The sequence below is a fragment of the Eurosta solidaginis genome, chromosome 1, assembly GCF_040869045.1.
Source record: "Eurosta solidaginis isolate ZX-2024a chromosome 1, ASM4086904v1, whole genome shotgun sequence".
Taxonomy (NCBI): domain Eukaryota; kingdom Metazoa; phylum Arthropoda; class Insecta; order Diptera; family Tephritidae; genus Eurosta; species Eurosta solidaginis.
This window is the reverse complement of record NC_090319.1, coordinates 336,130,797-336,154,592: the sequence shown is the minus strand read 5'-3', so window position 1 is coordinate 336,154,592 and position 23,796 is coordinate 336,130,797. Positions and strand designations below refer to the sequence as shown.

Sequence of the window (23,796 nt, the reverse complement as noted above, 5' to 3'; positions counted from 1 at the left end):
AAAAAGCTAATAACTCATTACGATAAGCTTTAAAAGCTTTTGGATACAGCATGCGTTGTACTGTGTACTACGGTAGAGGTCGCCAGTAAAATGTTAACATCAAATGTTAACGGTGCACAATATGGAAAGTTGTAACTGCTTATCAATTTCCTACCTGCTTTTGTAAAAATAATTTGTAGCATAAGTATAATTTAGGAGTATAACTATTTACTTTTAGTAATCACACTTATCGCGAAGTTCTCGCGGAAAAGTGTTCGCCTTCACTTCTTTTGTTCGGGTGAACTTTTTCCGCCTATCGGCAATTTCGGGCGAACAAAAGTTCACTTCGACACAGCTGATGCTCTATTGCGAATTGGCAGTGAACAAATAATTTACTTACAATTGTTTAAATTTTGTAAGCTAAAATTTACTATTTTCAGCACTTTTGAGTAACAAGTTAATTTTTTTTCAATTAGTTTTCGCCAATATTACAGGCTAAACAAGTCGGCATTCTAATATTTGTTAGTTATTCTTACCACTCCTCGCCACCAACCAAATTATCCAAAACTTGCGGAAGAGGAACGCAACTTTCATTAATTAAGAGTCCTTCTTTAATAATTAATATATCCTTCTCCAGTATATTGAAGTTCTTTATTTTAATTTCTTTCTTTTATATCCGCCTTCATGTATTCAAGTTTCTTAAAAACTAAACTAATTTCAATGACATTTTCAAATCATATTTTTTCTATCTTCCCAACGTATGTGTTCAAAATTAAAATTATTGAAACAATTAAAGTTTATAGGAAACCAGTACATAAATAATAAAAGAACAATACAAAACAGAAGACTTAAACAACGAACTTAATAATATAAACATGTATATATAACTCGCCCTCCTCATATAATTCGAGTCCCTTCGAATTTCAATTCAAAATCCACAAACAAATTATTTTTAAGTTAACAAAAATAACAAACGGAAATTATTACTCTGCAAATTGCCTTAAAGGTCTTTTAATCTGAGAAAAATCTATTTTATTAAAATTTTTGTGTTTGACAAATTTTTTTGCTATTTTTTGTCTGGTTGCCTTCGGATTTCTAATATAAATATTGCTTGTATCGAAATTTGGTATATTCTCTCTCTTTTTATTAATTTTGTTTATAACATATTTCTTTTTTTGGCTCATTTCATAAGCGATTTTATTGTAATCAATATCAGATCTATTAAAAAAATCGATTGGTTTTATTTTAGTTGTACTATGAATCGTATTGTTATAAAATCCAACTCCCTTAATTACTATTTCTTCAATATCGTCTGAATTTCTCAAAATCCTAATATGCTCTAGCAGAGTTGAATGAAATCTTTCAACATCTGAATTACCTGTATGCGAATTTGGGGTAGTAAAATGCACTTCAATCTGTTTTTCTCAACAAAACATTTTAATTAAGGCGTTATTAAATTGGTTATCCATTATTAAAAGTTTTGGAGTGCCTAGTATTGCTATTCTTTCCTCTAATTTAATCTTAACCGTACACATATTCTTATCAAAAAGTTTATGAACTGAAGCTAATTTCGTAAATCTATCGATTGAAGTTAAAAAATACGTTTTACAAACTTGAAAAATATCTATATGTACAATTTCGTTTGGGCCATTTGGAGTCAATGTTTGATTAAATTTTTTTTTGAAAGGTTGACGGTCGTATTTATTTTCAAAACAAATAATACAACTATTAATATATTTATTAATAATTTTTTTTAAATTTGGATAGAAATATTTTAATTTAATTTCCTCAAAATTTTCAGAAATTCCCCTATGATTGCTTTCATTATGGATACGTTCTATTATTTCAAAAATATCTTCCTTATTACAAACATCGATTGCCAATTTATTACACTTTGTGAATCTAATTATTTTTCTGGAAAATAATTTAATTAACATTTCCTTTATAACGCTGTACTCACAATCATCTAACTCAGAATATATGCCTACTGTTCCTTGTTTCAAATAACGCCGAAGCAAATCATTCAAAAAATGTGTTTTGTGTATATCCTGCTGAGAAATATAAATAATTTTATATTTTCCAAAAATTGTTTCAAAATCTTTTTTTTTTTTTTTTACAATTCGTATTTGCATTAAATACTTATTAATAATAGAATCCGAAATTAAAAATTGTTCATTTAAATCATCAGTTATTTCTAAAGAGTTTTCAAATAAAGATTCTATTCCGAAATCTTTATTATCCTCAATGTTATTTTTCTGTGGTATACGACTTAAAAAATCAGCCACCTTATTTTCTCTACCTTTTAAATATTCAATTTCGAATTCGTATTCACTCAACAATATTTTCCATCTTATTATACGTGAGTTTGGTTCTTTTAAAGAAAACAACCATTTCAATGGTTGGTGGTCAGTTTGAACAAGAAATTTTCTACCATATAAATAAGGCCTAAAATATTTAACTGACCAAACGATAACAAGTAATTCTTTTTCTATTGTGCTATAATTTCGCTCATGTCCATTTAATGTCCTACTTGCAAAACAAATTGGTCTACCACTTTGACTAAGCACTGCACCAATAGCTGAATTACTGGCATCTGTCGTAAGAACAAATTTTTTAGAAAAATTTGGAAATGATAAAATAGGAGGTGACACTAATATTTTTTTAAATTTATTAAACGCTTGTATATAATCCACATTATTAATATCAATCTTTGACCCTTTTTTCAAACAATTTGTAATAGGAGTTGCTATTAAGGAGTAATTTTTAATAAACTTTCTATAATATCCAGTTAATCCCAGAAAAGACTTTATCTCTTTAACAGTTGCTGGTATATCCAACTTATTTAATACAGAAATTTTATCTGGATTGGGCCTTATACCTTGATGAGTAATTTTATGACCTAGAAAATCCGTTTCTTTTGATAAGAATTTGCATTTGTCAAATTGAATCTTCAAATTATGTTCTTTAAGACACTTAAAAATTTTTGCCAAATTTTCAAAATGTTCTTCTATTGAAGTGGAAAAAACCAAAATATCATCCATGTAAAGTACACAAATCTTATTTACAAATTCACTCAAAACGAAATTCATCATTCTTTGAAATGTTGCTGGCGCATTTTTCAAACCAAAGGGCATTCTCAAATATTCAAAATGACCCATTGGACTAGAAAAAGCAGCCTTTTCAATATCAGCCTCATTCATAAGAATTTGATGAAATCCCTTTGCAAGATCAATAGTTGAAAAATATTGAGCTCTACCAAGTTTCTCAAACAATGACTCTATATGCGGAATAGGAAATTTATCATTAACTGTAACTTCGTTTAATTTTCTAAAATCGACAACAACTCTCCATTTCTGTTGCTTTGAATTATCAATTTTTTTAGGAACTATCCAAAGTGGAAAATTATACGGAGATCTACTATGTCTTATTATTCCATCTTTTAACATATTTTCAACTTGCATATTAATTTCTTTTTCTAATGCATATGGATACCTATAATTTTTACAATATATTGGCTTATGGGGAATTGTAATGATTTCATGATTAACATAATTAGTCGCTGATAATTTTTGACCTTCCTAATAAAATAAATTTTTATTTTGTTCTAAAAAAGTCTTTAATTTATTCTTTTCATTCTCATTTAAATCTTCACCTATTAAGCCATTTATATTTAAATCATTTTTTTCTATAAAATATACGTCACTGAATTCTAAACCGTATAATTCATCATCATAAAGAGAAATTTCTGAATTATTAACAACAAGCTTATTTTCCAAAAAATTTATTTGAGCTCCAATTGGACTTAAAACATTTATTCCCAAAACACAGTCAAATTTTTTATTATTAATATTTACTAATTTTATTGACATTGTTTCATTTAATTTGTTAAATTCCAACGGCACTTTCGTAACAACTTCCTCAGTTATTAAACTTGACCCTAACAATGTATTAAGCATTAAAGGCTTTTGTAATTTTCTCCTACTCCGGAATTTATTAAATATTCTGAAATCTCCTAAAGTTGTTGATGCACCACTGTCAATTAAACATCTTACTTTGATATTATTTATCGTCAAAACAACTACTGGTAATTTGGACGTTCTTGAGGCCGTAAACGAAAATTTGATACAGTGTCCAGAGAATCAACTTCCATTGGCTCTAAATAATTTTGGCCATTAAATTTTCTATATCCACTATTATTATTTTCATAACGACCATTCTGTCTAAAATAATTTCTGTTATGATTTTGATTGTTATTAAACTGCTGAAATTTAGGGGAATTTGAATTATTTAAACTGTTAGCATTAAATTGTTTGTTTTTTTCTACATAACAATTTCCTTGAAATTTCCTCATGTTAGATTGTTCAGGATTATAAGATTTAATATTAATATTGATTTCTTTAATTAAATTATTCTCTACATAATAGCTATATGCCTGATCAATATTCTGTATATTATTTTGTAATAGAAGGGTTTTAATAAATATTGGAAGAAAAGTTATATATACATCAAAAATTATTCTTTCAATATTTATAGGAGTATACAAAATATCAATATTTCCCTCTAAATAAAACTTCGAATTCATCAAATGTAAAATTTTCCTTAAACCAACATGCAGCTCTTCAATATTTGAAGCATTCACATTCATCGCTTCATTTCGAAGATGTATAAAAGATTTCTTAACTCCAAATTCCTCACGTAGCCTTTGAAGCGTTTGTTCCCACGTTGGATTTACCAAACATTCAACTGCACGTAATGCTTTACCCTGAAGACGATTTGCCAGTACACATTGAATAGTTCTTATATGCTCCTCGGGTGTTAACGATAGCACAGTCGCTACATCTCTCAAAAAGTTATTTAGACTATACTCACTCTCTCCATTGAATACAGGAATACTTCGTGCTTCCCTCAAGCATTCAGCTAATGTTAGTGCCATTTTTTTGGATATATTTTGTTTTAGTATTTGATTTTATAAATTTATTTATGTATATATCTTATCCGTATATTTAATAACACGGATTATGAAATATAATTCCAAAACTGTCTATTTTTTTTAAATATTTAAATTTGTCCAAATTAAAAATGAGCCTCTTTAGAAGATTATGTATTTTACGAGCACGTTTTTCACTTAGTCTTTGTTGTTTTTTTTTTTATTTTTTTTATTTTTTATCTCAAATGTATGCTCGTTTATCGAACAAATCCCATCCTCGTCACCACTTTCATTAATTAAGAGTCCTTTAATAATTAATATATCCTTCTCCAGTATATTGAAGTTCTTTATTTTAATTTCTTTCTTTTATATCCGCCTTCATGTATTCAAGTTTCTTAAAAACTAAACTAATTTCAATGACATTTTCAAATCATATTTTTTCTATCTTCCCAACGTATGTGTTCAAAATTAAAATTATTGAAACAATTAAAGTTTATAGGAAACCAGTACATAAATAATAAAAGGACAATACAAAACAGAAGACTTAAACAACGAACTTAATAATATAAACATGTATATATAACTCGCATACTCCCCAGGGAAACGCGTGTCACTCTTGTTCAACTTCGTTCTGGATACTGTAACAGGTTAAACTCTTACCTATCCAGAATCAACCCCGACATACAAAATGTATGCCCCGCTTGCAACGTGTCCCCACGTGACACCAACCATCTCTTCAATTGTAATGTGGAACCAACGCCTCTAACACCCCTTTCCTTATGGTCCACCCCTGTTGAAACGGCAAGTTTCCTTGGACTCCCGTTAGAGGATATTGATGACAATTTGTGATCGGTTATGGCTATTAGGTGGGGCGAGCATTGCAACAACAACAACAACAACAACAACCAACCATTGAAGCAAAAATTTGGAGTTCCACTATTTGTAAAATTGTGTACATGTCTTCGTTTTTTCGCATAGGGAAAAGGCGTCGGAAAGGACCATGAAGTGGGTCTTAGCCAATCGTGTTTCAGTGAGGTGCTCAACATTTTGAAACCGTTGCTTTGTCCACAATGGATAACTTGGCCAACTGATACGTTGTCATAAAAAATGAAATTTACAGCAATACAGGAATTTCACTTCTTCCACTCAGCTTCCGATTGTGCATTATTTATTGATTTATTTCTAATAATAAAAGAACATATAATTATAAGAGTATCAAATTTCAAAACAAAAAATTACTTAAATTTTGTTTTCCTCTCGTTCGCCTGTAAAATATAAGTGAACAAATTTGGGTTTCCCCGCTGTTCATTTCGCCCGAACAAAGAGTTGCCGATAAGGTGAAATCTTTTTCGAACATGAAACAATTTTTCGCCACCCTCTGCGATAGGGTGAACAAAAACTGAATATTTTCGGGTGAAAATAAAACTCGCGATAAGGGTGATTATAAATGCTCCGTCAGTACTATTAGTTGTCAACGACAACCCTGTTAATATAAAAGCACTACAAATGTTCCACAACATATGTTACTTATGATACACAAAAGCACTACAATATGTTCCACAATATATGTTAGTTACGATACACATATACACAACATTTAAAATTAGAATACACAAGCTCTTAATAGCAATGTAAAAGGTTAGCATCTGTTGCTATAAAAGAAGCGCTCTCAATTGGACATCTTTCCTTTGCGATTTTCGTCCACTTGAGACATAGTACAGGTCTACAAGTAGGATATGTAGCAGCACCAAAGAGAGTAGATTAATAAGAGGGAGCATTGTAGAGTCGTTCATTCTCCACAAAGTGGAACGGCTACACCAGGAATACACCATACATTTTGCACCTGTTTCGTTTTCACCATCGGGATTAAAAAAGTCATGAGCCTGAGTATTCCCGCAATTTTAGTGATGTAAATTGCATGGCGCCAGCGCCAATGCGGTGCCAGCTCAATGGTAACTCATTGACGCAATTACTCCAAGCGAATTTTTGACGCTACTTAGTAGTGAGTGCGTAGTACATTTCACTTGCGCTATTGTGTGAAACGACTTTTGTGTGTCAGGCACGAGTTTGGTGTTATTGGCGCTACTGGCAATGATGACACTGAGCTGATGACGGTAGCGCTGGTAGTTCAGCTTTTGAATCAGAGAAAGAATTGATGACCCGTGTAAATTATTATGGCTTTGGCTATTATTGGCTGTGACTTTGAACTAAATAAATGTTGCGGACATAACAAGCAGAGTCATTTTTGAGTTTTATATTTTAGATTTAATGCACAATTTATATGGGTGTGTTTGAGCAGCCAAATAATAACAGTAGTATTGCTAAAGTGCTGCTTAGTTGATGGAATGTCGCTAATTTCCTAGAGATGATAATAGATTGGTCAACATTTCGTTCAACGAACGCGGGAAATTGCCACATCTGCTCAAATGTTGCTGAAGAACGTTATCCGCTGTCATAAAAAGTAACACTGCTGCAGCTCGAACACACCCTATATCGAGAAAGTAAGAAATAGACAACTTAGCTTTTTTTTACAAATCGCTTGGCTGAGATTTTCATTTGTTGATTTAACTTAACCTGTTATGCCAATATTTTTCAGCCAGCTTATTTTCAAATAGGTAATTTTTCCAAAGGCAAAATAAATTACAAAGTTAAACAGCCTTATAAAATCAGCTATGTTGAGGCGGACAGCATAGCAAAAAGTATGGTGAATTCCTGGTACAGCCGTCCCACAATTTCCACAAAGCTTTAGTACTCTACAATGTCCCATCTTATATTTATAGAGTCTTTGGCAGCACGCACATACACAGCCACGCTCACCTGATAAAATGCTTGTTCTTGTTCGTTTTTTTTGTGGATGCTATTTGGCACTGTTGTACTTCTTAGGACCAAAATAAGTTTAGTAGCTGCTATCGAAACTGCTTAAAATTTTTATTGTTATATTACAAAGAAGTATACTTATTTACTTTCAAACGAGCATTTAATTACATCTCTATTTAATATCCATATATTTTGGGCAATTTTAATTAACAAATTGTGATACTTTATTACCGGGACGATTGCTAAAACACGACCAAACCCGTCGGGGGAGGTATTAATAGACGCGTTTTTGCCTCGCTTCCAATAATTCGAATACTTTTTCTCTTTGGACTATTGATAACAGGACAAACGCGTCTTTTCATTTCTCTTTCCCCATTTTTTGACGGGTTATTGCAGTCGACCACGGTTTCAAACTGTTTTTCGCGGAGAACTTTTGAACGGGTAGAAAAACTTAGCACCCGTGGTGTGTATTCTTAATGCTGGAATAACTACGCGTTCTCAGATACCCCAAAAAATCAAAACTTTTGTATAATTTGGCACTGACCGAAGTGTCAAACTCCAGTGTGTTAGAAAGAGAAAGGAATTGTTTCCTTCTCATACATATCATACTTGTAAACATGTACTATGCACTTGAGAGGTAAGTTTAATAAAATACTAACATATTTGCAATATTAGTTGAACAGTGATAAACTGGTCGCTTATATTGTTCAACCTACATAAATAAATAATATTAGCTATAACTAGTTGAACAGTGATAAGCTGGTCGCTAGCATTGTTAAATATAAATAAATAATATTAACATTATATAGCTATAACCATACTTTTTGTAACCCTTGTCATTTAAGGTTTTTTTCCTTGTGTATACTACATTGAACCACACTCCCACATCTAAATAAAATTCGTTGTGACAAAGCTCCACCCTTTTATTTGGAATAATAGCTTTTATAATTGGCGCCCAGCATCGTGGCAAACCTCTCGAGTAGTTTAAATACATATCGCCGAAGCGATAGAATTGCAAAGCGAACTAATATTAGTAACAATAAAATGGCTAATTTGTCACCCGAACAGTTTCAAGAGCGAGTTCAACGCGATTCCACAAAAGTTGAGGAGTTCATTACAGCCGTAACTACGTTCAAAGCTATAGAAAAAATAAGTGATGCTGACGCTACCACCGGTCTTTCCATGATTCTAGGGGGTGACGCAGCAGAATGGTGGCGCGGTGTACAGGCACCTAACACTTTTGAAGATGTTGTGCGTATGTTGCGCGAATCTTTTTGTCCCCTTAAACCTGACTGGCGAATATATTCCGAAATCGCAGAAGCAAAACAAGCTAAAAATTAACCGGCTGACACTTTTGTTCGCAAAAAGCGTGCTCTTTTTTCTCAACTCTCGGATGCTCAGAGTGAATCCGTCCAAATCGACATTTTGTTTGGCATGATTCATTTGCAAATTAGGGACAGGGTGTGTCGTAGGCGCATTAATACATTCGACGATTTGTTGGCCGAAGCTAGAGAAGCAGAGATGGCCCTGCGCGAATACAAAATGTCGACCGTGAACGCTGATAAAGCTCTTGCTAACGCAAGTGGTCCGGTACTATGTACTTTTTGTCGCAAAAAAGGGCATGGCGCTCGAACTAGTGTAGCTAGCGCAAACTTGAAGCGCGTAATGGATTTTAAAGGGTGCACATACCGCAAATTTTAATGCGAAGTAACTCTTGCCGACGGAAGTACGAAACTTCAAAAATTCCTTACAACTAATTGCGATATAGTAATAGGTGGGCGTACCTTTAAATTCTATTTATGATCCTACCAGAATCAGTTGGCAACAAAACGCTAATTGGCACAGATTTCTTGGAACAAGCGGAAATAGTTTTAAATATGGGTCAAAGATACTGGTTCTTTGAAAGTAACCGAACGCAACGTTTCGATTTCGCTACCCCATTGCCACTAGAATTAAACATTGAAATTATACAAGTAAGCTCAATAAAACGTAAGCCCGGGGAAGCGGCAGTCAGAGAAGTTGAACACCAACAAGTGTATATGTCCGAGTTTGAGTATTATGGCCATGATTTGCCAAACGATTACTCACCGCGTATTGTACAAAGTATTTTTAGAGATTCTATTCCACCCAACATGATTACACCTGAAAGACCTATAAAGCCCAATTTGTTTACTGGTGTTACCTATAACCAAAACATTGCTGATAAGGTAGACTTATTTTCTATTGATTTTAAAGTACTGAAGCAAAAAGATTGCTCAGGGTTGGAAGTATCAGAGAAGATTGAACTCGACAATATGCTTCAATCCCACGTAAAAGTTTTTGCCGCGTCGTGTGAATCGACGCCATATACACAACATTTTATTGATACTGGCGAGCACGAGCCGATTGCATCACCAGCGTATATATTATCATTTTCTAAGTTAAAGGAACTAAAAGCTGAGATTCACAAAATGCTCGAAAACGATGTTATAGAAGAATGTGAGTCAGCGTGGTCATCACCTGTGGTTATGGTGCCTAAAAAAGATGGTGGCACTCGTGTATGTGTGGACTATCGCAAGTTAAATGCTATAACAAAGCCCGACCGATACCCCTTACCTCGTATGGATGACCTATTGCACGCTGCAAAAAGCACAAAATTTATGACCACTCTAGATCTTCAAAGTTTGTATTTTCAAATCGCTGTTGCCGAAAGAGACCGAGACAAAACATGTCTAATTACGCCTTTTGGTACATTCCGGTTTAAGAGAATGCCGTTTGGTCTCCGCAACGCACCTTCCACATTTCAAAGACTAATCGACCGTTTTAAGGCAACGCTGCCAAATGTACACATTTTAGCATATCTTGATGATATAATCATTTGTTCACCATCATTTACAGAACACTTAAACGACTTAAAAAGCGTACTCTTGAAGCTGGAAAAGTTCAAGCTGCGCGTTAATTCTAGTAAATGCCGTTTTTGTTGCCCAAGTGTTAAATACCTTGGTCACGTTTTAACGACCGCAGGCATACAAGTTGACCCCGAAAAGACTCTGGTGATTACACACAGGAAAGAACCAAGAAATATCAAAGAATTGATATCATTCATACAAACCTGCTGTTGGTATTGGCGCTTTATTGACCGATTCGCTGAAATTGCCAAACCCCTTACGGAGTTAATGAAAAAGAATGCTGAACGGAAGTGGAGTACACCACAAAGGGAAGCCTTTAACAAGCTTAAATAACGACTCGTTTGCCCTCCAATCTTGAAGCAAGCTGAAGACAATGTCCCTTTCATCATTAAGGCGGACGCAAGTGCTTATTCCTTGGGAGCTGTTCTTATCCAGCGGGAGAAAGAATGCGAACACCCTATCGAATATGCGAGCCGACTTTTGACAATAGCAGAGAAAAACAAGTAAGGAAGGTTAAGTTCGGGTGTAACCGAACATTAAATACTCAGTTGAGAGCTATGGTGACAACATAAGGGAAAATAACCATGTAGAAAAATGAACCGAGGGAAACCCTGGAATGTGTTTGTATGACATGTGTATCAAATGAACGGCATTAAAGAGTATTTTATGAGGGAGTGGGCCATAGTTCTATAGGTGGACGCCATTTAGGGATATCGCCATAAAGGTGGATCAGGGTTGACTATAATGTGTTTGTACGATATGGGTACAAAAAAAAAGGTGCTAATGAGTATTTTAAAAGGGAGTGATCCTTAGTTCCATAGGTGGACGCCGTTTCGAGATATCGCCATAAAGGTGGACCAGGAGTGACCCTAGAATTTGTTTGTACGATATGGGTATCAAATTAAAGGTATTAATGAGGGTTTTAAAAGGGAATGGTGGTAGTTGTATAGGTGGTCGCTTTTTCGAGATATCGCCATAAAGGTGGACCAGGGGTGACTCTAGAATGCGTTTGTACAATATGGGTATCAAACGAAAGGTGTTAATGAGTATTTTAAAAGGGAGTGGGCTTTAGTTCTATATGTGGACGTCGTTTCGAAATATCGCATAAAGGTGGACCAGGGCTGACTCTAGAATGTGTTTGTACGATATGGGTATCAAATTAAAGGTATTAATGAGGGTTTTAAAAAGGAGTGGTGGTAGTTGTATAGGTGATCGCCTTTTCGAGATATCGCCATAAAGGTGGACCAGCGGTGACTCTGGAATATGTTTGTACAATATGGGTATCAAACGAAAGGTGTTAATGAGTATTTTAAAAGGGAGTGGGCCTTGGTTCTATAGGTGGATGCCTTTTCGAGGTATCGCAATAAAGTTGGACCAGAGGTGACTCTAGACTTTGTTTGTACGATATGGGTATCAAATGAAAGGTGTTAATGAGTATTTTTAAAAGGAAGTGGGCCTTCGTTCTACAGGTGGTCGCCTTTTCGAGATATCGCCATAAAGGTGGACCAGGGGTGACTCTAGAATATGTTTGTACGATATGGGTATCAAATGAAAGGTGTTAATGAGTATTTTAAAAGGCGTGGGGCTTAGTTCTATAGGTGGACGCCTTTTCGAGATATCGCCATAAAGGTGGACCAGGGGTGACTCTAGAATGTGTTTGCACGATATTGGTATCAAATTAAAGGTATTAAAGAGAGTTTTAAAATGGAGTGGTGGTAGTTGTATATGTGAAGGCGTTTTCCAGATATCGACCAAAATGTGGACCAGGGTGACCCAGAATATCATCTGTTGGATACCGCTAATTTATTTATAGATGTAATACCTGCCAAGATTTCAAGAGTTTTTTATTTCGCCCTGCAGAACTTTTTCATTTTCTTCTACTTAATATGGTAGGTGTCACAACCATTTAACAAAGTTTTTTCTAATGTTATATTTCGCGTCAATAAACCAATCCAATTACCATGTTTCATCCCTTTTTTCGTATTTGGTATAGAATTATGGCATTTTTTTTATTTTTCGTAATTTTCGATATCGAGAAAGTGGGCGTGGTCATAGTCGGATTTCGTTAATTTTTTATACCAAGATAAAGTGCATTCAGATAAGTACGTGAACTAAGTTCAGTAAAGATATATCGATTTTTGCTCTAGTTATCGTGTTAACGGCCATGCGGAAGGACAGACGGACGACTGTGTATAAAAACTGGGCGTAGCTTCAACCGATTTCGCCCATTTTAACAGAAAACAGTTACCGTCATAAAATCTATGCCCCTACCAAATTTCAAAAGGATTGGTAAATTTTTGTTCGACTTATGGCATTAAAAGTATCCTAGACAAATTAAATGAAAAAGGGCGGAGCCACTCCCATTTTGAAATTTTCTTTTATTTTTGTATTTTGTTGCACCATATCATTACTGGAGTTTAATGTTGACATAATTTACTTATATACTGTAAAGATATTAAATTTTTTGTTAAAATTTTACTTTAAAAAATATTTTTTTAAAAGTGGGCGTGGTCCTTCTCCGATTTTGCTAATTTTTATTAAGCGTACATATAGTAATAGAAGTAACGTTCCTGCCAAATTTCATCATGATATCTTCAACGACTGCCAAATTACAGCTTGCAAAAGTTTTAAATTACCTTCTTTTAAAAGTGGGCAGTGCCACGCCCATTGTCCAAAATTTTACTAATTTTCTATTCTGCGTCATAAGTTCAACTCACCCACCAAGTTTCATCACTTCATCTGTCTTTGGTAATGAATTATCGCACTTTTTCGGTTTTTCGAAATTTTCGATATCGAAAAAGTGGGCGTGGTTATAGTCCGATATCGCTCATTTTAAATAGCGATCTGAGATGAGTCCTCAGGAACCTACATACCAAATTTTATCAAGATACCTCAAAATTTACTCAAGTTATCGTGTTAACGGACGAACGTACGGACGTACGGACGGACGGACGGACATGGCTCAATCAAATTTTTTTTCGATCCTGATATATGGAAGTCTATATCTATCTCGATTCCTTTATACCTGCACAACCAACCGTTATCCAATCAAACTTAATATACTCTGTGAGCTCTGCTCAACTGAGTATAATTATTCAACTACCGAGCGCGAAGCCCTCGCCATTGTATGGGCATGTGCGAAATTCAGAGGCTATATAGAAGGCGCTGAAGTGTTATTGGTGTCCGATCACCAACCGTTAAAATGGTTATTAACTATAAAGTCACAAACAGGCCGCCTAGCAAGGTGAGCACTACAAATACAGCAGTATAATTTCAAAATCGACTACACACCAGGGAGAACGAATTCTGTTGCCGATATGTTATCGCGACCACCCTGTAACGAGGAAGAAATTGAAACAAACTGCGTTTATGCTTTTCAAATCGACTTGCCACATAATAAACCTGATGAGCTGCGAGAAGAACAACTAAAGGACAGCTACTTGAAAAATGTAATTCATTCATTAGAAGAAACCAACGAAAACGCCAACTTATGGTACACTCGTGGCTATGTTTTGAACAACGGCGTATTATATTGTTATGCAAACGAGGATGCAGATGACGCACAGCTCGTCGTACCTGATCACGAGCGCGGAAGTATTTTAAAAACGTATCATGATGACAGCACAGCTGGCCACTATGGAGCAGAGCGAACTATAGCACGTATTTTAAGTCGTTACTTCTGGCCTGGAATGCGAGCCGAAATTACAAAGTACGTTAGAAACTGCATTGAATGCCAGCGATACAAAGCAAGCAACATGAAGCCAATGGGATTGCTTCAAGCAACAAGTAGCAAACAACGATTCGAAGTTATTGCCGTAGGTCTATTTGGTCGTTTGCCAAAAACGGAAGATGGCTATCAATGGATTCTGATTGCAGAAGATGTCGCTAGTCGTTGGATAGAATTGTTCCCTTTAAAAGAAGCAACTGCCGAATATTGCGCAAAAATTTGAATCGAAGAAGTCTTTTTACGATATGGCGTTCCTAGGCGTCTTAAATCTGATAATGGCGTGCAGTTCGTATCCGCAATTATGCAGCAAATAGTTTACTGTATGGGAATTCACCAAGTTTTTACACCTGTTTATCACCCTGAAAGTAATCCAGTCGAACGCAAAAACAGAGACGTTGAGGCTCAACTAGCCATCCTTGTCCAAAATCAACACAATGTGTGGACTACAGGTTTACCCTCCATACGATTTGCAATAAACTCAGCTAAGTATCAATCAACCAGCTATACAGCAGCTTATCTCATTTTTGCAAGATAATTGCGTACATTCGATGACGTAGAGTATGATAACGCACAATAACAGAAAGTGAAAATTTTATTCCACAAGTTACACCGTATTTGAAAACAATTGCAGACAATTTTAAAATCGCTCGAGAGGTAGAACAAGATCGTAACAAGATGTATACTGACCAGCATAGACAACCACAGGCTAAAATCGATGTGGGAGACGAAGTATTGGTTACAACTCACGTACTGAGTCAAGAAACGAAGGGTATCACCTCAAAATTTGTACCAAAACGTGATGGGCCTTATGTCGTCAAACGAAAAGTCGGTGCAACCTCATACGAAATTGCATCAAAAGCTTATCCAAACGTACCACTTGGGACATATCACGCATCCACTTTTATACAAAGGTACCAATGCAGACCAAGATCCAACTCCAGTCCAACCTATTCAGAAACGAGGAAGACCAAGGAAGAACAAATAAACGTGTGATGATCGCTACGTTTACTTCACGTTCATCAAGGGGGAGACTGTAGCATAAGTATAATTTAGGAGTATAACTATTTACTTTTAGTAATATAAATGCTCCGTTAGTACTATTAGTTGTCAACGACAACCCTGTTAATATAAAAGCACTACAAATGTTCCACAACATATGTTACTTATGATACACAAAAGCACTACAATATGTTCCACAATATATGTTAGTTACGATACACATATACACAACATTTAAAATTAGAATACACAAGCTCTTAATAGCAATGTAAAAGCTCAGCACCTGTTGCTATAAAACAAGCGCTCTCAAGTGGACATCTTTCACTTTGCGCATAGTACAGGTCTACAAGTAGGATATGTAGCAGCGCGCACATACACAGTCACGCTCACCTGATAAAATGCTTGTTCTTGTTCGTTTTTTGTGTGGATGATATTTGGCATTGTTGTACTTCTTAGGTCCAAGAAAAGTGTAGTTGCTGCTAGCGAAAACTGTGTAAAATTTTTATTGTAAAATTACAAAGAAATATCCTTATTTACTTTCAAATGAGCAATTAATTACATCTCTCTTTAAAATCCATATGTTTTGAACAATTTTAATTAACAAATTGTGATACTTTATTAACGGGGACGATTGCTAAAACACGACCAAAACCGTCGGGGGAGGTATTAATAGACGCGTTTTTGCCTCGCTCCCAATAATTCGAATACTTTTTCGCCTTTGGATTACCGATACCAGGAGAAAACGCGTTTTTCATTTCTCTTTCCACATTTTTGGACGGGTTATTGCAGTCGACCTTCGTTTCAAACTGTTTTTCGCGGAAATCTTTTGAACGGGTACAAAAACTTAGCACTCGTGTTTGTATTCATAATGCTGGAATAACTACGCGTCCTCAGATACCCTAATTCAAGACTTTTGTATAATTTTCTGTAGGACGCATATAGGTGCAATACATTTTCATAAATTCGTTCAACAAAATTTACCATCACGGCAACCCATATCTGATATTCCTCTCCTTTTTTTGTTTCCCTGCGTCGCTTTCCACGACAGCAACCCCGGTAATTTTGACACTTCGTTCAGTGTCAAACGCATGTTCCACGCAGGTTCCACTGAGTTCCACACTAGTTTGACACTAACCGAAGTGTCAAACGGCAGTGTGTTAGAAAGAGAAAGGAATTGTTTCCTTCTCATACATATCATACTTGTAAATCTGTACTATGACTTTGCGATTTTCGTCCACTTGAGAGGTAAGTTAAATAAAATACTAACATATTGCAATATTAGTTGAACAGTGACAAACTGGTCGCTAGAATTGTTAACAATAAATTAATTTATCAACATTATCTAGCTATAACCATACTTTTTGTAACCCTTGTCATTTAAGGGTTTTTTCCTTGTGTATACTACACTGAACCACACTCCCACATCTAAATAAAATTCGTTGTGACAAAGCTCCACCCTTTTATTTGGAATAATAACTTTTATAAATTTGTATAACTGTAAAATAATACTTATTTTATAAACTTTTTTATTCTAAAAGGTTTATACTATTTTCACACAGCCGGCTTATTGAATAATAAAGGCAGTTTTCTACATTAAGACGCTTATTGAGCTCAATCTTCCCTACAAAATTCGAATCTATAATTATTTCATTAGTAGCTAATCGAATGCCTAATGAAGTCAAAAGCACAATGCAACTCTGTTCGCAGCCTTCAGCTTCTTAGTTTTTGGTTTTACCAGTTGATTATAACAGCGGATTATAACCTTTTTTATTTGATTTGATACATCAACTTCCGGCGCAGTACGATTGTGACATTTGTCCATCGAATTTACGAGTACATGGAATTTTGTTTGTTTGTAGGTATGTCACCATGCTGCCACCTTGTATCGTTCCGTCATGATTGTCTGTCATATAGCATTGTCATTTTATTCGCTTGACATTTCATCCTTCATACTAATCGAGCAGTTACTTCTGTGTGAAAGCAAAAAATTTACGATTTCATTAGAAGGTGAAATGAGATCATTAAGTTTCTGTGTGAAAACAGTATGACGCTTAACAAATTATTATCTGAAAATTACATTTTAAAATAAACAACAGCAAAACATTTGCTTCAACAATGTTGGACGAAATTCTGTTCGACTCTCCTCACTCGCTCCGTTCAACTTCACCCAATTGTTTATCAACTGCCGCCATTTTGTAAAGCATTTTCTTCGTATGCGTCGCGCTCAGCGTGTTCATCATCGAATTCGACGTCATCTTCAACGCTGGCCTCCTGTAAAATAAAACGATATAAAAAGAAAAAAAGTTAGCAACAAAATTCTTATACAGTCCAATGCATATCATTGGAGCATGTAAGAACATAAACAACCAACAATCTAAAATTATCATGGCCAAGCGCTACATTGCTGCCGACAATCACTAGCCATTTTTAATTAAAAGCAATCGATTTCCGCTTCCGTTCATATCCTCATTTATGAGCGTTCGCTTGCACAAACATAAACATGCAATAGCAAGATAGCAGATACATATGTATGTACATTAGGGTGGGTCGATTTGTATGGCCAAAGTTAACCGATATTCCGCCATAGATTTTTTGGTAGGATTTGGGCTCAAGAAAAAAAATTTCTACAACGCATACCAAAAAAAATAATTTTCGAGCCTGCGAAATTTCATTTTTATACTCAGCGTGCTTTGCACACAGAGTATATTAACTTTGATTGGATATCGGTTGGTTGTACAGGTATAAAGGAATCGAGAAAGATATAGATATCGAAAAAAAATTTGATTGAGCCATGTCCGTCCGTCTGTCCGTTAACACGATAACTTAAGTAAACATTGAGTTATCTTCACCAAATTTGGTACACGAGCTTATAAGAATAGATTGGTATTGAAAATGAGCGGAATCGGATGATAACCACGCCCACTTTTTATATATATAACATTTTGGAAAAGACAAAAAATCTGATTATTTAATAAATAATACACCTAGAATGTTGAATTTTGACATGTGTACTGATATTCAGACTCTTGATAAAAATTTTAAAATGGGCGTAGCACCGCCCACTTATGGTAAATCAATTTTACAAATATTATTAATCATAAATCAAAAATCGTTAAACCTATAGTAATAAAATTCGGCAGAGAGGTTGTCTTTACTATAAGGAATGCTTTTAAGAAAAATTTACGAAATCGGTTAAGGCCCACGCCCGCTTTTATATTAAAGATTTTTAAAAATGGTGGTGGACGAATAAAATTAAGCTATATCTTTGCAAAAAATAGCTTTATATCAATGCTATTTCATTTCCCAAGTGGATTTATAACAATAAATAGGAAAAACTTCAAATTTAAAAAATGGGCGTGGCACCACCCCTTTTATGACTAAGCAATTTTCTATGTTTCGGAAGCCATAACTCGAAGAAAAATTAACGGATCGTAATAAAATTGGGTACACAAATTTTCCTTATAGCAGGAAATATTTCTAGAAAAAATGGACGAGATCGGTTAAAGACCACGACAACTTAGATATAAAACACGTTGAAAAGGGTCGTAGACTAGAATAATAAGTTATAACTTAGCAAAAAATAGTTTTGAATCAATGATATTTCACTTATCAAGTTTTATTGTAAGAGGAAATGGGATGAAATTTTTTTTAAATGGGCGGTGCTACGTGTTATGTAGAAAAGTAATTTATCTGAAATGAAATGTACAATTGAAGCTCACGCTGAGTATATAATGTTCGGTTACACCCGAACTTAGACACCTTTACTTGTTTTGACTTTTTTTCGAATTTGATTTTCAAGGTTTTTTCATGACCTACTAAAAAATTTTCATATGTATACAATCAACAGAAAATTTTTTTAGTAGGTCATGAAAAAAACCTTAAAAATCAATGTCGAAAAAAAGTAAAAGTCGAAAAAGGTCAAAAAAATTAAATTTCGCAGGCTCGAAAATTATTTTTTTGGGTATGCGTAGTGGAATTTTATTTTCCTGAGCCCAAATCCTATCGCGATATCGGTTAATAAATCGACCCAGTCTAATGTACATACATACACTTTAGACCAACAGCATTAGCCGAAATTTTAACAAACTTTCATACCTGATACTGTTGATATTCTGAAATCAAATCGTTCATATTCGATTCAGCTTCGGTGAATTCCATTTCATCCATGCCTTCACCCGTATACCAATGCAGGAACGCCTTACGGCGGAACATAGCTGTAAATTGTTCCGATATACGCTTGAAGATCTCTTGTATGGCTGTAGTATTGCCAATGAATGTAGCGGATATTTTAATCCACGTGGTGGTATATCACAAACCGCCACCTTAACGTTGTTTGGTATCCATTCAACAAAGTAGCTACTATTCTTGCTTTGTATGTTCAACATTTGGGTATCGACCTCTTTCATCGACATGGGACTTGTATGAAGCAATTTGTAGGATACGTTAGTGCTTAGTGATTGAGGCATTTGTAAAAACAATTCTCAATCGCCGCTACTTCGATAAAATGATAGTACAGCCAAAGGAAAATAAGATTGAGCAAAAAAAAAAAAACTTTAGGATGAGAATTTATATTCTTTGTATAAGTTTTAGAAGAAGAGTATATTTGTTTCTAGCATATGTATGTATTTGTATAACTTTTTCATTAGGTTAAAAATCACGAAATAATCTCGAAAAGGTCCAGAAGTTATCCGAAACAGTCCTCAAAACAATTACGACGTCTAACCTTTCAAAGGGAGGCACCACAGCCTCTCTGGTTGATGTCCTCGTGAGGGCTTTTACTGTCTTGTGACGGGCATCATGGAGAAGTGCAATGCGATCGACCTGGATATGGACTCTTTCTGTGAGAAACAAGACTGCCTCCGCCATGACATCAAAATCGTGCTTGGCGACTTTAGCCCAAAGGGACAAAAGGAAGATTATTTGGTTCTACAGTCGGAAAATTCATCCCGCAAGATGTAACATACCTCAACGATAGTTATATGCAGTACCAGCTTTAAAAGCATAAAAAGTGAAGCCAAGCTACTGGGCTATCTTTTGATCGAAGAACCCGAAATCAAGTCGGTGTCATTAGCAACAGCACACCTGCGTGCAATGACTTCACTTCTGCTTTCGAAAAGCTGCTCAATAAACAGGCAGCTGATGATTACTCCACTCGACATCCATACTTCTTTCGTCATCCTGGCTATGTAATCGAGTAGTGAAAGCAACTTGCTGCCGTTGCAGACATGTTTAATCTAATTTAATTTAAATTGAGGAACGGACTGATTACGAAAAAAAAAAGGACTAAGGCTAAGCTACGGACGGGATCAACAACACATGATTTAAGGGAGTGCTATCGTGCCGATGTGAGGAAAAAGGGATGTCAACTTAAGAAACGTGAGGTCAAACGGCGTTTGGAGATTGAGATGATGGCTGATGGGATAATTGCCCGCACATATTTCTGGATGGCGGTATGCTTCAACTTAGATTCCTGCTGGAATGATAATGGCAATCTGGTAACTGAAGCACAGATTATTCTTAATTTGTGGAGGGAGCACTCTGCTCATTGCTTTCTATCGAGACAGAGGACATATCGGGTTCTTCAATCCCAATGTTGCAAGTTCGCCACCCTACGATGACGAAGTGAGTGTGGCATAATACTGGCAAAAAAATATCATGCTGCCCGGAAATTACGGGCTAACCGCCGATATGTTCAAACGCAGAGCTGAAGGTTTTGTAAAGAGCGTGAATTAATTATTTTAACACTATTATCGGAACAAGCGCATATCTCCAGATTGGAGTTTAAGTATGCTCTGGCAAATCATAAGAAATGCGTTCTCGCAAACTGCGCTAATAACTGTTACATCTACTTTTGAGCAGATTTTCACTATACGCCAAGTTTTAAAGAGTACTCACTAAAAGATAATCGACATGCACTCTATTTTGGTTGACCTGAAAACAGCCCTTGATAGCACGAGAAGGAGTTGGTTCTATGCTGCTATGTCTGAAATTGAGTCCTCGGGTTTGCCAAATGACGTTGAGTAACACCAGCAGGTGCATAAGGATTGGGAATGACCTCTCCGAGCCATTTGAAAACAAACAAGGTATAAGCCAAGATGCAGTTTCTTTAACCTAATGCTGGAAAATGTATTTAGTAGATCGAAGCCTCTATGGTACAATCTATTATAAGCGTACTATTGCTGAGAATAAGTATTTGTACAGCAATCCAGCTAGACTGCTAAAAAGAATGTAAAATAATTATGGAGTACTAAAAAAGGTAAAATTGCAAAGGAACTTTTCTTATCGTTCTTTTAAATTTTTCATCAAAATATTGTGATACTCACATCACTAGTCTGATGCTAAATAAATGAAGCCACAACAACAATAACGCAGGCAGTCACTTGTATCTACGTAAACGAATCAATCATTATGCCTACACATATGTACGAACACGCAGCGGAGAGAGACCTACAAACACATGCATATATCTTATCTGAGATGCTCCCAAAAGTAGGCAATCGTCTGTGGAAGTATCACTCACATATACACGCGCATGGGCTATGCGAGAAGCTATAACAATCGTGCATCTGTAGTTATAGCTGAGAAAGGTATAGCTGGGTCTAGAAATAGAAACGCTTAGAAGTATGCGAACGAGGAAATCACAGAGTATAAAAGGAGGTAAAGCTGAAAATCGGAGTGAGTTTGATTTAAGCACGCTATTTGAGCAGTAGAAGTGTTATTGTGAAGTACTTTAATAAAGGCCATTTTGCATTATTGAATAGTGGAGTTGTTTATTCAACAGTTTAGTGATTCGAACGTTAGTAGAAGGTCGCAAATAAGCGGAATTGCACAAAATTCGTTACAATATTAACAGATGAAATATTTCGCACATCTAAACCTTTTTCAGTTTTAGTGCAGAAGGTTGCAATTGAAGTTGAGAAAATTACAAATGAAGTGCAGATAATTACAATTGAAGTTCAGAACCTTCAATTGAACTTTAATTATAATTTTCTGAACTTCAATTGTAATTTCTGAACTACAAATAAAAATTCTGAAATTCAATTTAAATTTTCTTAGCTTCAATTGTAATTTTCTGAACTGCAAATAGAAACTCTGAACTTGAATTGTAAGTTTCTGAACATCAATTGTAATTTTCTGAACTGCAAATAGAAGCTCTGAACTTCAATTTTGATTTTCTGAACTTCAGTTGTATTTTTTTGAACTTAAATTGGAAGTTCTGAATTTAAATTTTAATTTTCTGAACTTTAAATGTAATTTTCTAACCTGCAAATAGAAATTCTGAACTTCAGTTTTAATTTTCTGAAAATAAATTCTAATTTTCTGAACTGGAAATAGAAATTTTGAACTTAAAAGGGATTCTGAACTTCAATTTGAATTTTCTGAACTTCAATTGCAATTGTCTGATTTTCTGAACTTCAATTGTAATTTCTGAACGTCAGTTGCAATTTTCTGAACTGCAAATAGAAATTCCGAAATTCAATTTAAATTTTCTTAGCTTCAATGTTGACATAATTTACTTATATACTGTAAAGATATTAAATTTTTTGTTAAAATTTTACTTTAAAAAATTTTTTTTTTTAAAAGTGGGCGTGGTCCTTCTCCGATTTTGCTAATTTTTATTAAGCGTACATAAGCGTACACAACAACTGCGAAATTACAGCTTGCAAAAGTTTTAAATTACCTTCTTTTAAAAGTGGGCGGTGCCACGCCCATTGTCCAAAATTTTACAAATTTTCTATTCTGTCTCATAATTTCAACTCATCTACCAAGTTTCGTCGCTTAAGCTGTCTTTTGTAAAAAATTATCGCACTTTTTCGGTTTTTCGAAATTTTCGATATCGAAAAAGTGGGCGTGGTTATTGTCCGATATCGTTCATTTTAAATAGCAATCTGAGATGAGTGCTCAGGAACCTACATACATAATTTCATCAAGATACCTCAAAATTTACTCAAGTTATCGTGTTAACGGACGGACGGGCGGACGGACGGACGGACGGACGGACGGACATGGCTCAATCAAATTTTTTTTCGATCCTGATTATTTTGATATATGGAAGTCTATATCTATCTCGATTCCTTTATATATGTACAACCAACAGTTATCCAATCAAACTTAATATACTCTGTGAGCTCTGCTCAACTGAGTATAAAAATGTGCGCGTGTGCAGAAGTTTTTTTAAACACCTTGAATATTGGTCGACGGGTTTTTCTTAACTGGTTCAAGAAGCCCTTGAGCGGCCACAGCAATGTACCAAAAAAACAACAACAAAACAAATCCGAAGAAAAAGAACCTTGAAATTATATTTTGACAACCTTCCCTCAATTACTGCCGTTCTGGAACGCGAAAAAAATATCTCTTGCCAGAATGGAACTCAAAAAAACATATTTATGATTTTTACTCAAAGGATTGGTGTAAAGCTCACAACATCCGGCCACATTCGCTCACACAAATTCATTCTG

The 23,796-nt window shown here is 35.0% G+C and overlaps 1 pseudogene; it reads right to left on the bottom strand.

The window, feature by feature from the left end:
• Positions 1 to 17,046: 17,046 nt before the first annotated feature.
• LOC137240956 (tubulin beta chain-like) lies at positions 17,047 to 19,803 on the bottom strand (annotated as a pseudogene).
• Positions 19,804 to 23,796: the final 3,993 nt, after the last annotated feature.